Genomic DNA, 11,291 nt, shown 5'->3' with positions numbered 1-11,291 from the left:
AAGGCGAGAGCAAAGGACACACATGCTTGAGGAATTGAGGGAGGATCTAGTGCCAATATGGTACAGAAGAACTTCCAGCCCCACAAGTTCAAGAACAAGGGCAAGTTTGATGGTAAAGCAAAGTTTGATGGGAAGAACAAGGCTGTGCAACACACGAACTTCAAGAAGAAGAATGACAAGAAGAAAGGTGTTTTTCATGTGGTGATCCTGATCATTGGGCTCCTAGCTTCCCTAATCGCTATGACAAGTTAGGCCGGTTAATTAATTATACATCCAGCGCACCCCTTTATAGTTGAAATGTAATGAAATCCGGCATGTTTATATGAAATCCGACCGTGTATGAATGAATTTATTTCGATCAGTTCGAATTCCTGTATCACTGGCATTGGATGAACATGCAAAACAATGCGTACTAGCATTATTCCCAGGGTGATCACCTCGTTTGCAGCAGTTTCACATGTACTCCCTCCGGTCCTTTCTAGTCTGCATACAAATTTTGTCTGCAGTCAAAGTATCTCTACTTTGACCAATCTTATACAAAAAAGTATGCACTTACACAATGTGCAAAGTAAAAAGGAACAGAAGGAGTACAAAGAGTTTGAGCAAATTTTTAGTGTTTCTGTACATTGCAATCAAACACACAGGCCTGGCAATCCATAGAATACATTCAAAACAATCGATGATTATGCATCTCAGTGACTCACATGTCAGAGGCAATATTTACTTCACAACTAGAGAATAAATAAAAAATTGATCGACGCTGCTGACATCAAAGGGCGTCCCATTCGAAAATATCAAACGCATGTCTTGATAAAATCAATGAGCAAAATTTGACAGGGTTGTCCCATTCCAAAATATCAAATGCCTGCGATTGTGGAATGGACAGGGTTTGCCATCAGTTCGGACATTGACATGGCACCTCGTGCTAAATAAACCAGCTGTTCTTTTTGTGCAGTTCCACCAAAATCAACCAAATTCGCGCATAGCTTGTATGATTTCGCCCTTATATGTTGCAACGCCTTGAACTTATCGGCACCTCCTTTCTTGTGGTGGAAATGAATGGTTTGATGTATTCATGAACATTTTGTGCAGTCCCCATTGAAATCAAGCTGAGCACCCCTGTTTGCACAAATACAAAAAAGTGATTAGTATAGAGCAAATTGTACTATGAATTGACAGTTTCAACAGGCACATACATGGTCCATGTAGAGCACACTTTTAGAAAAATGGAACTCACCAGAAAGAATCCTAGAACAACAGCAAAAAATGGAGATTTTGTCAGTCCTTCTAAGCTGAAGTTAGTTTGGTCTTGTGGGGAGTAATGTAACCATCCTTCAACTGCTCCTTCTGATGATAAGATAGACAGGGCTTCTTCATCCTGGCATAATCGGAACTAGTCACTTCACGTACTCCATATTCTTCTTCAGAGGAAGATGAGCCTGTTGTGCAACGACAAGAGGACTACTAAATGCTAGCATCACTGTTTGCTCGAAAAAAAGTAAAGGAAATATTTAAAACAGCACAGATGAAGCACTTCTCAAGGACAATACCACTTTTTCATGACAGTATGTAAATAGTAGCACAACACCAATAGAGATGACAAAGCTCAATCATATGGATGAAATCAGTGGGCGAGTACCAACCTTTGTCAGGAGGCTTATTGTGTAGAGCATACAGATGAAGCATCTACGATGGTGGCCAAGCTTACTATATACTCCTCAATTAGTTTAATGTTCCCAACATCTTCTTGTGCAGTTCCACTAAAATATATGGTATCTTCAAAGAAGGTCCCTGTTTGCACAAGTAGAGATAATTACATATTACATTAAGAGTGGCATCAAATCAGTGGCAAAACAATTTCTCGTTCCAGCCATAGCAATAAATTAAGATGCAAAACTATATCATTACTTGTGCCATCACAGTTCCGGTGCTTCATTACAGCACCGGGAGTTGATATTTGTTTTTCTTCCCCTTGTTCTTCCCCTTCATCACTTGGTTCAATAACAAACAAGCTTCGCCTTCAATGTAAGTTTTGGCATGTCAATTAGGGAGCACAAGTATAGTACTAAACTTAATTTTCTGATGAAAGTGGCAAAATACAGGCCAGCAGTTGTGAAATATCCTTATCTTACCTCAATGGGATATTACGGTGCACATACAGATTGGAAGTCTTGTCTCCATTTGTGCAGTTCACTAAAATAAAGCAACATTATCGTACAAGTAGCACAACATATGAATGCACACTGCAGAATCATGTGAAAGAAGGCTAGTACTGACCTCTCATGATGCAGAATTCAAACAACTCACAAGAAGAAGATCTGAACCAAATTCGCCTTAACGGATAGGAAGTAAGATCTCCTCTTGTGCAGTTCCACTAAGATCAAGCAATCAAGCAACGTTGTCGGTGTGACATTTTGGTTGAACTACACAAAACACTCTTAAAACAAAAGTGTTTTGTGTAGTGCAACAAAAGGTCACAATGGCAACGAGGTGAAGCAGATAACCCTGTTTACACAGAGGTGCAAAGGAAACAATTAGTGGTCAATAACGGTGGATGACACAGAAGCCAACAAAAAGAAGCATCTACCTTATCTAAATGGGAAATAAAGCAAGACAGTAGCATTTCTCAAATGGTGGCATTGATTAATATTAACATAGAGATTATATTAACAATAAAATTCGTTAAACATGTAATTTGCTTTTAACTGTGGCATTGCATCAATTTTGCAGCGGCATTATTAGAGGGTGTTTGTTTACAGGGACATTTTGGTGTAGGGACTAAAAAAACTCCGTGTCAGTCCGTGTTGGTCCCAGTTTTGTTATCAGACGCCTTTCCCTATGTGAGCGCAGCAAATCTAGTCCTGCTCAAACTCTACAGCCTTGTCCCTTCCTTTCCTTTTTGAACTAGTACTTTTGCCCCTTCCTTTCCTTTTTGAACCACGTCCTAGATTTATGCGATACAACTTTCCCCACTACTTTCCCCCATTCCTTTCCTCTTTGAACCACGTCCTAGATTAGTGCTATACAACTTTCCCCCTTCATTTCCTCTTTGAAACACGTCCGAGATTCATGCTATATACAACTTTTCCCACTCCTTTCCTCTTTGAACCGCGTTCTAGATTCATGGTATACATGCAGCTAGAGCAATGCATGTGGAGTAAGTAAATTATACCTTAAGGTTCTTGGGGCGTGGTTCGGCGGGTGACGGGACGGCGGCGGAGAAGAAGGGGTCGGAGGCCCTCCCGCGCCGCCGCTGGGTGGAAAGTGAACAGCTGCGCTGGTAGTCCCTCGCCGATGGCAACAGCGTTAAGCCTCCTTCCCTTCCTGGCGGACGGATCCTGCCGGCTCTTTGAGCAGCAGTGAGGGAAGAGAGAGGCCAACGAAGTCTTGTTTAGATCTGGAGAGGGCGAGAGAGTGTGAAGAGAGCAACTACAAGCGCTGAGCAACTACAAGCGTTGAGGCTCCAGCGTGTATATATATACTGGAGAGAGAGTGTGAAGCGTGCAAACCCTAGAAAACATTTTGACCAGTCAAAGAATCCTCCTGGCACAAATTATGCTCAAGTGTAGTTATCGAACCCGAGACCTCAAGTTTGATGAGCGAACAGGCTAACCAGCTACACAACCTTCCCGTTATGTTCAACGAGAGGGAAATAACCTTTTATACATTCCTGAATCCTTATTATAACATGCACACAAATTTTGGGCACTTGTATTCGACTTAAGTCAGTGTGCCACCGTATCTCATATACTTACTACTCCCTCCGTCTAGGTGTAATAAGTCACGTTAGAAGGTGCAACGGGACCAAGGTGCGTGCGTGTGCGTGCGCGTGTGTGTGTGTGCGTGTGTGTTTAACACCATTTGTGTGTTAGAGAGAGCGACAGATCGACCTACTCCTACAGAGAGATGTTGTGTAGTGTACGATTTTAGCCGCGAGAGTCGGTGCATCCTCTCGTTTCCGGGCGTGTCCGGTAGGGACATGCGGACAGCTGCCACGGCTGCTCCTGACCAGCCTGGCCCACCCAAAGCCCCTTCATCGCCCGCGCGCGCTTCCCGCCCGAAACGGTCAGCGCCGCTCCAAAGAATCGGTGCCGCATTCATGCTCGGGCAGAGCGGACGCGACCTCTCACTGGCGCAAGAGTGATGGTTGCTTCATCCGTCCAACTTACTGCTGGGTCTATGTGATTTGACGGCTCATTGGTCTTTATTACTGAGGTTGTAGGACTGCTGGATGTCCCACGCTTTTGGCGAAAAGAGGTATACCTACTAGATTACAATTTTCTCCATTCTTACAACGGAGGCGTGCAAGAGCAGTGAAAACACGCAGGCTCAGTGATCCGCATGTGGTTCATGGTGAAATCTCTACAAAGACTTATATTTAGGAACGGAGGAAGTACTAGTATAGTACGTACTGTAATTTATCAGCGAGATAAATTTGAACAATGATATGAAGCTTCCAGCTTCTGTTACATGTATCTTGCGTCCAAGGTTGCCCGTTGCAACATTTCATCAAATACAAAGGAGACTAACATGCATGCTATTGCATCTCAATGATTGACAGATCATAGCAAATATGTACTCCCTCCGTTCCAAAATAAGTTTCTCAACTTTGTGCAAACTTTGGTACAAAGTTGTACTACTACTAAAGTTGACACTTATTTTGGAACAGAGGCAGCTAAAGAAAAAAAGATCCATGCAGTCCCTAGCCCTTGAACCGTGAACCCTGACCAGGCTTCAATTTGCTAGCAACGTTCAAGCTTCCTAATAAATGAAGTTTGCAACCTTTTGACCATCGGATCATTTTGTGCAGTTTCACCAAAATCGAGATGAGCATCCCTGTGGCAAAGAAATTGAACAAGCATGATTAGAATAAGATTACTGGGACTAGTTGATGAGACATAAACTCGTCACAAATACAGTACGTAGAAGCCAGTAGAGGTATGTGCGGGGCAAAGAAGTAGAGAAATATCCACTGGGAGTGATGTGGGCAGCTGGAGCAGTGGTGCAAGCCGGCTGTAAAGGGAGTTGTACCTGAGGAACGTAGCTCAACCTTGAGGAGGGCGGCGGGAGGCGGCAACTGCCCACGTCGCGGCAATGAGCAAGGGACGAAGGCAACCTCACCGGCTTTGTGAGAGAGAACGGCGGGGACCCCTGATCGGGACGTGCCGACAGTGGTTTTTTGCCGTCGGCGACAGCCACCACATCTACACTAAGCATCCACCCCTTCCGCAAGCGGACGTGATCCGCCGGGATGTTAGAGATGTGGCCACAGTCGTTTTGTGCGAGAGAGTGTGAAGAGAGCAACCCCAGCAAGCAACCATGTAGGCTGGCCCGTTCTGACTATGTATATAGTGGAGCGGTTTCCTTTTCTCTCCATATGAACCTATCATATTGCGTACGTGCCACTGAAGAAAAAAAACTTTATTTATAAATGACGCGGCACCTACTACTTGTTCTCCTATAACCTTGCGCTTGGCATCTCCAAGATATTAACCTTGCGATTGGCTCTTCGCCTCTTCGGGAAGTCGAGCAATAATGGTAGTGCAGTATATATCGTTCTGGCTATATGAGACCGAATGAATTGTTGCACGTCCACCACGTGGGCGAGGGTCCAGGGGCGAGGGAGAGTGCTACATACGGAGCAAAATGAGTGAATCTACACTCTAAAATACGTCTATATACATCAGTGTTTGGAGTATGTACTAGTAGTTCATATTGAAATCTACTAAAGGACATATATATTCCAAACAATATGATAGTATAATCTCTATAACCAAGGTAGTAGGGACGAGGAGTAAACGGAGGGAGTAGTAAAATTTTCTCCTCGGGCTGCGAGCCACCGCGCGCGTGGGCGAGGGAGCGGGCGTAAGGCGTGGTAAGCAAGCTGCACCTCATCTTGCGAGCCGCCGCGTCCGTGGGCGGGGGAGACGGCGTACTAAGCAAGCTTCTCCTCGTTCTGCGAGTTGATGGGACACATCAAAAGTACTCTAGTTTATAGAGCCTTGCCTCTAAGGTAGGCCCCACATGGGTTGCCTCTTTTTTTAACATAACATGTCAAGTCGCAATTTGTTTGTTCACCCATGGTAGACGATCCTCCCTCCACCAAGTGGACAACTAGTACACGTGCCAAATTACCACGTGGGCTGCCTTTTTCGTACAGAAATGAGCTCCACCGTGTACCCGCGCGGGTGTGGTTGGGAAAGAGACGGGAGTACGTGCGCCGTGCATGCACCTCTTCTCGTCGTGCACGTCCCCCACCTACGTGGGGTGTGTGTGAGAGATACAAACCGCGTTTGTGAGTGTTTTTTGTTTTGGGGTGGGGGTGGGGTGGGGGGTTGGTTTCATGAATTATTTGTGGGAATATGTGTCGATGACATCTCAAACAAAATTTTGCATGCAATGTGTGTGAAATGGAGGCCTATCCATATGATACATAGAGGGTCAGGCAATCCACGAGAAGAGAGGGAGGAGTCATAGCTATCGATAGAGTCAAAGAGAGGATCAAGTGGGTGGGTGCGAGATCGATGAAGAGAGCCATCGAAATTGTTTGTGTCTACAAGTCAAAGATATAGGGCGACTAGCCTACCGGAACGTTAGAGGGCACACGTCAAGTTTGTGTGTGGCAGGGAGACATGACTAGAGCGCTCGATGTATCGGTGTGTGTGGGGGGGAGGGGGCTGGTGGGAGGGGTAGGCAGAGGCCTAACTATAGAGGTAGAACGACTTGTATATGTGTTGAGAAGGAGAGACCTAGCTATGTCTTGAGGGAGATAGGTCGACATCCATACATAACTGAAGGACGGGAAATATGATGGGACAGAGAGAGAGGAGGGAGAGGGGGAGGGAGAGGGAGGGAGAGGGGTAGAGTGCTAGATGGGTGATGGAGTTGCTTCTCGAAGATGGTGGGAGAGGCCTACTAGACAAACTGAGGGTGGAACTGCAATGTTATCAATAAGAGTGGGGATGTGTTTCTGTATGTGCCTGTGCGTGATAGATCTGTCGGGACGCATCCATGGATGATGAAGGGGAACCATGTGTTTGGTAAGCAAACCTAACTAGATCGGTAGATCAATTGTTGTTTGTCGGAGGAAGGGAGAGACACAACTAATGAGGTAGATCGATTGACGTGTGGGTAAAAACGAGTTATAAGGACTTAGCTAGCTATATGTATAGCGAGAGATCGGTCGGTGTACGTCCATTTGTTAGAGGCAAATAAGGCCCAGCGAGACGGATAGACAAAGAGAATGGAGCTAGGAGGTGGTGCGAGAGGCCCAACTACTAGCTAGATAGGGGGAGGAGTGTGCGGTTGTGAGAGCGATGAAAAGAGGGGCGAGAGTTTACACGTGTGTCTGACCGTATGAGAGACACGAGGCAAGGACACATAAAGGAGGAGATTGAAGGTGTGTTTGTATGTTGTAGGCAGGCACCGTTGGAGAGGTTTATCGATCGGTGTGTGTCGGAAAGGAGTTGTGGAGACTCTGGGAGAACGACCTAAAGAAAAAAATTGAATGTGCCAGGTGGATAGAATGCCGAGGGAGGGGGAGGGCGAGGAGGGAATGTGCATGCACGAGAGAAAGTTAGTGGTAGCTACAAAGGTTAGAGGATTGTGTGGGTGTAAGAGACTAAAAAAGATCATAATTTGATATGAAAGCGGATTCATATATTTGAATAGGAGATCATAGTGTTTTAAACATTGCATGCATGAATATAGCGGTGATACACGTGCTGTGCACATGTTATACCATAATGTGATAATGCATGGCGTTTGCAACTCACAGCTAAATGCCGAACAATCTAAACCATACTATACATCAAACAATCTCACATTTTATTTGAATTTGTGATAATGTGTGGCGTTCGCAGCTTACAACTAAATATCAAACAATCTAAACAATACTATATATCGAACATTCTCACATTTTATTTGAATTTGTGGTAATGTGTGGTGTTTGCAACTCACATCCAAATACTTGTAGGCGTAGGGGGCGGGGCACCATACATAATGTGATAAACACATTATACATATGAGACATGGTTTAGATTATGAAGATCTAGCTAGAGCTAGAAATGTAATGTGATTTGAAATCAAAATAAAGTGGATTCAAAAAATCTAGTTCGAGTTCATATAGGAGTACACATAGTTCATATGTAACTCGAGACTAATCATGTGGTGTGCTGTGAAGATAATACACAAATGATGGTTTAACTTGACAATAATGATGATTGTAGATCTTATTAAAACAGAGAAACAAATTCAAATGCTTTGACTTCACAACAATCATTACTGTAGATCTTATTCAAATAGAGAAACGAATTCAAATTTAGTTCATATTGAAGCGTTAGTATATACGTTTGGAATGCACTAAAACGTTCATTTGAGTAGTAGGTTGCATGCATTATACACGTAGCGAAATATTTTAATTGAACATAACATGAATTCAAAGTTTTGAATGACATTTGTAGGGCGCATTGATTTGGGACAGTACACGTTAGGCTTGTCCGGACATTTCAACCCGCGCCTTGTTAGCCCGAAATATTTAAGATATATCTTTGTTTCGTTGTGCTCCGATAACTCCCTCCTTCTCAACCCGCGCCTTGCTATTCCGAAATTACAACGCGTGCGAAAACTCCCACCTCCTGTGAAATCCAGACACGCGAAATGCCCGTGGTACCCCTGAACCGAAAGAACCGCCTCAAATCGGTGGGGGTACTTTCGTAACTTACCCCACATTTCGGACAAGCGCGTCTCTAAGCCATGGTTCCCCACTGCCATCCCATCCGCCCACCCATTCGTACACCGAGGCCGCGAAAACCCGCGACGAAACCCCACACCCTGCTCCGTCCGCCACCCAGCCGGAGCCTCTTCCCCGACGACGTCGTCCACAGCAACACCTCGACGTCCCTCATCCACCGTACCGGATGAGGATCCGTCGTAGATCTCATCGTCCCGCCGGTTCAGCCACCCCGTCCTCCACCTCCAAGGAGCTGGCCCGACGTTCCCCTCGTCTTTCACGCCACCTCCATTTCCACACCGCCGTCTTCACCTGCACCACCGAAAGAGCATCATCATCACCGTTTCCTCGGATGAAGCTGCGGCCTAATTGGCGCCACCAAAGAGGTTGTACACTAATCGCCGCATTTTCTTCTTGATTCGATCTCATGGTGCTGCTAGCGCTCGGTCCCGAGCCGACACGGCGCGGCTCCATCCATGGCGGCGTCGCCGGCCACTTCCTCCACGGTGTCGCTCCCTCGGTGGCGACGTCCACATCAGTAGGACCTGCTGCTGCTTTAGCTCTCGCTCGCACTGCTGCTCTGCTCTTGCTCTCGGTCCCCTATCTGGTCTGCTCTTGCTCGCGCTGCTGCTCTCGCTCTTGCTCTTGCTTGCGATGCTGCTCTGATTTAGCTACACTTCAATCGACTGAATCATCTTTTGGGTCAGTTGATTTTCAGGTGGTGGGGGGGGGGAGGGGGGCTCACCGGGGTGAAGGAAGAACCAGCCGCAGCGGGGAGGGGGGCTCGCCGGAGAGATACCCCACTATCTATCTTAGGGTTCAGGATGGGGGCGGTGGTCGCCGGCGGTGGTGGGGCGGTGGCGTGGGGATCGCCGGAGAAAAAGCTCGGCATGGGGTGGCCTAGAGGGATAGCCGGGGCGGCGGCGGACCAGCGGTGGGGAGTGTTTTCGGGGCGGGCGGGGCGGCGCACCGCCGGCCGCGGGCGGCGGGGGGCTGCTGTTTGGCCGACTCAGGGGTGTGGAGGTTGAAGATGAACCGCAGGCCCTTGATTTCATATCCAACGGCTGCAAAATCGACTGACCAGAGATGAAAAAGTCAGTCGACCGGCATGTAGCCTCACCTTGATAGTGCGTTTAGTTTCGACAGCAAAATTCAGTTTCGACAGTTAAGTTCAGTTTTGACAGTTAAGTTCAGTTTCGACAGTTAAGTTCAGTTTCGACAGTTAAGTTCAGAGATGAGCGGCTGATGTATTTTACATCTAGCACTTTGTGGTTATGTATTTTACGTCATGTATTGGAGATGCTATTAGAATTCCACTCAGGTTAACGTTGTTCGTTGTCTCTCTTGTCCTGTTTCAGCCTCGGCGTCGTACAACTCACCGGAGCTGCTCCAATGACGAAACCCTCCATCACAGTGGAGCAGTACCTCGGGCTCCATCTCTAGACGCCTAAGATCTTCTTCCCCTCCTCCGACAGCCAAGTCAGCCGGAGCATCCTCACCGGCCAACCCAATCACGTTGAGATCGACATGGCTTCGCCAAAGAGGTTCTACACTTGTTGCATCTCTTTTTTACTCTACATGTTATATATATTGTCCACTGAGCACACGGATTTGTTCCTTTAGTGTCTCCTTGAAAGAAAAAACGTAGGAATTTTAATTTTCACTTGTCCTCCTTTTCAAATTCCTATTCATGAAGCACAAGACTAAGAGATAGTAGCATAATAGCATTATAACCATACATTTTCTTGTGGTTTGACTTAATGTCACCATGCTTCTTTGCATCCTGTGATCTTCCAATTGTTGTGAATCAAACACCCAGATTGGCAGAAATCCTGTGTTTTTAAATTCTCTGTTTTGCACGTGCATTCCTATCCTATTCCTGTCTATTTCCTATCCCTGCATTGTTGGAATCCTCCAATTCAAACGAGCCCTTACAGAATTACTTCTCTTACAGATAGTTGTCAAAGAAAACCTTGCGTGGTTTGTACCGCTCCTGCTGCGCCGTCGTCCACCCCAGCTCAGCTGCTCCAACGACAGAAGGGTCCAGCACATCAGGGATCTGGCCTCCAGACTATCTTTCGCCGCCTTAGATCTTCTTCCCCGCCGCTGGCAGCCATGAAAACTGCACTACCATCATCAACCGAGCAGATGACCTCGAGGACTACACGGGTCCGCAAGAGAGGTCTTACTCTTTCGTGTCTGCTTACGTTATGCATCGCTTAATACTGCATGCTACTTTATCGTCCTATTCACTGATTAGACTTTGAGTCAGATCCAAACTAATGGTCAAACTTGAGTTTTTAAATGGATGTGGGGTACATATCGGGGCCGCTATCAATAGTATCTATCTACTATCTGGTTAATCTCCGGTGTCTACTATGAGTTTCATGTTGGGTGGGAAACAAACAGTAAGGAAGCCATTATCTGTATTTTTTAACTGAAGCCATTATCTGCCTGCTATTATTGGTTTTGGGTCTATCCACAGGTTGCTACCATCACTCTGGATTTCTGCATGCACTCCTTACATAATCTCACTATGTTTTATTCCTACGCATGACAG

The sequence above is a fragment of the Triticum urartu genome, chromosome 7 (assembly GCF_003073215.2).
Source record: "Triticum urartu cultivar G1812 chromosome 7, Tu2.1, whole genome shotgun sequence".
NCBI classification, from domain to species: domain Eukaryota; kingdom Viridiplantae; phylum Streptophyta; class Magnoliopsida; order Poales; family Poaceae; genus Triticum; species Triticum urartu.
Note: the sequence above shows the minus strand (reverse complement) of the source record.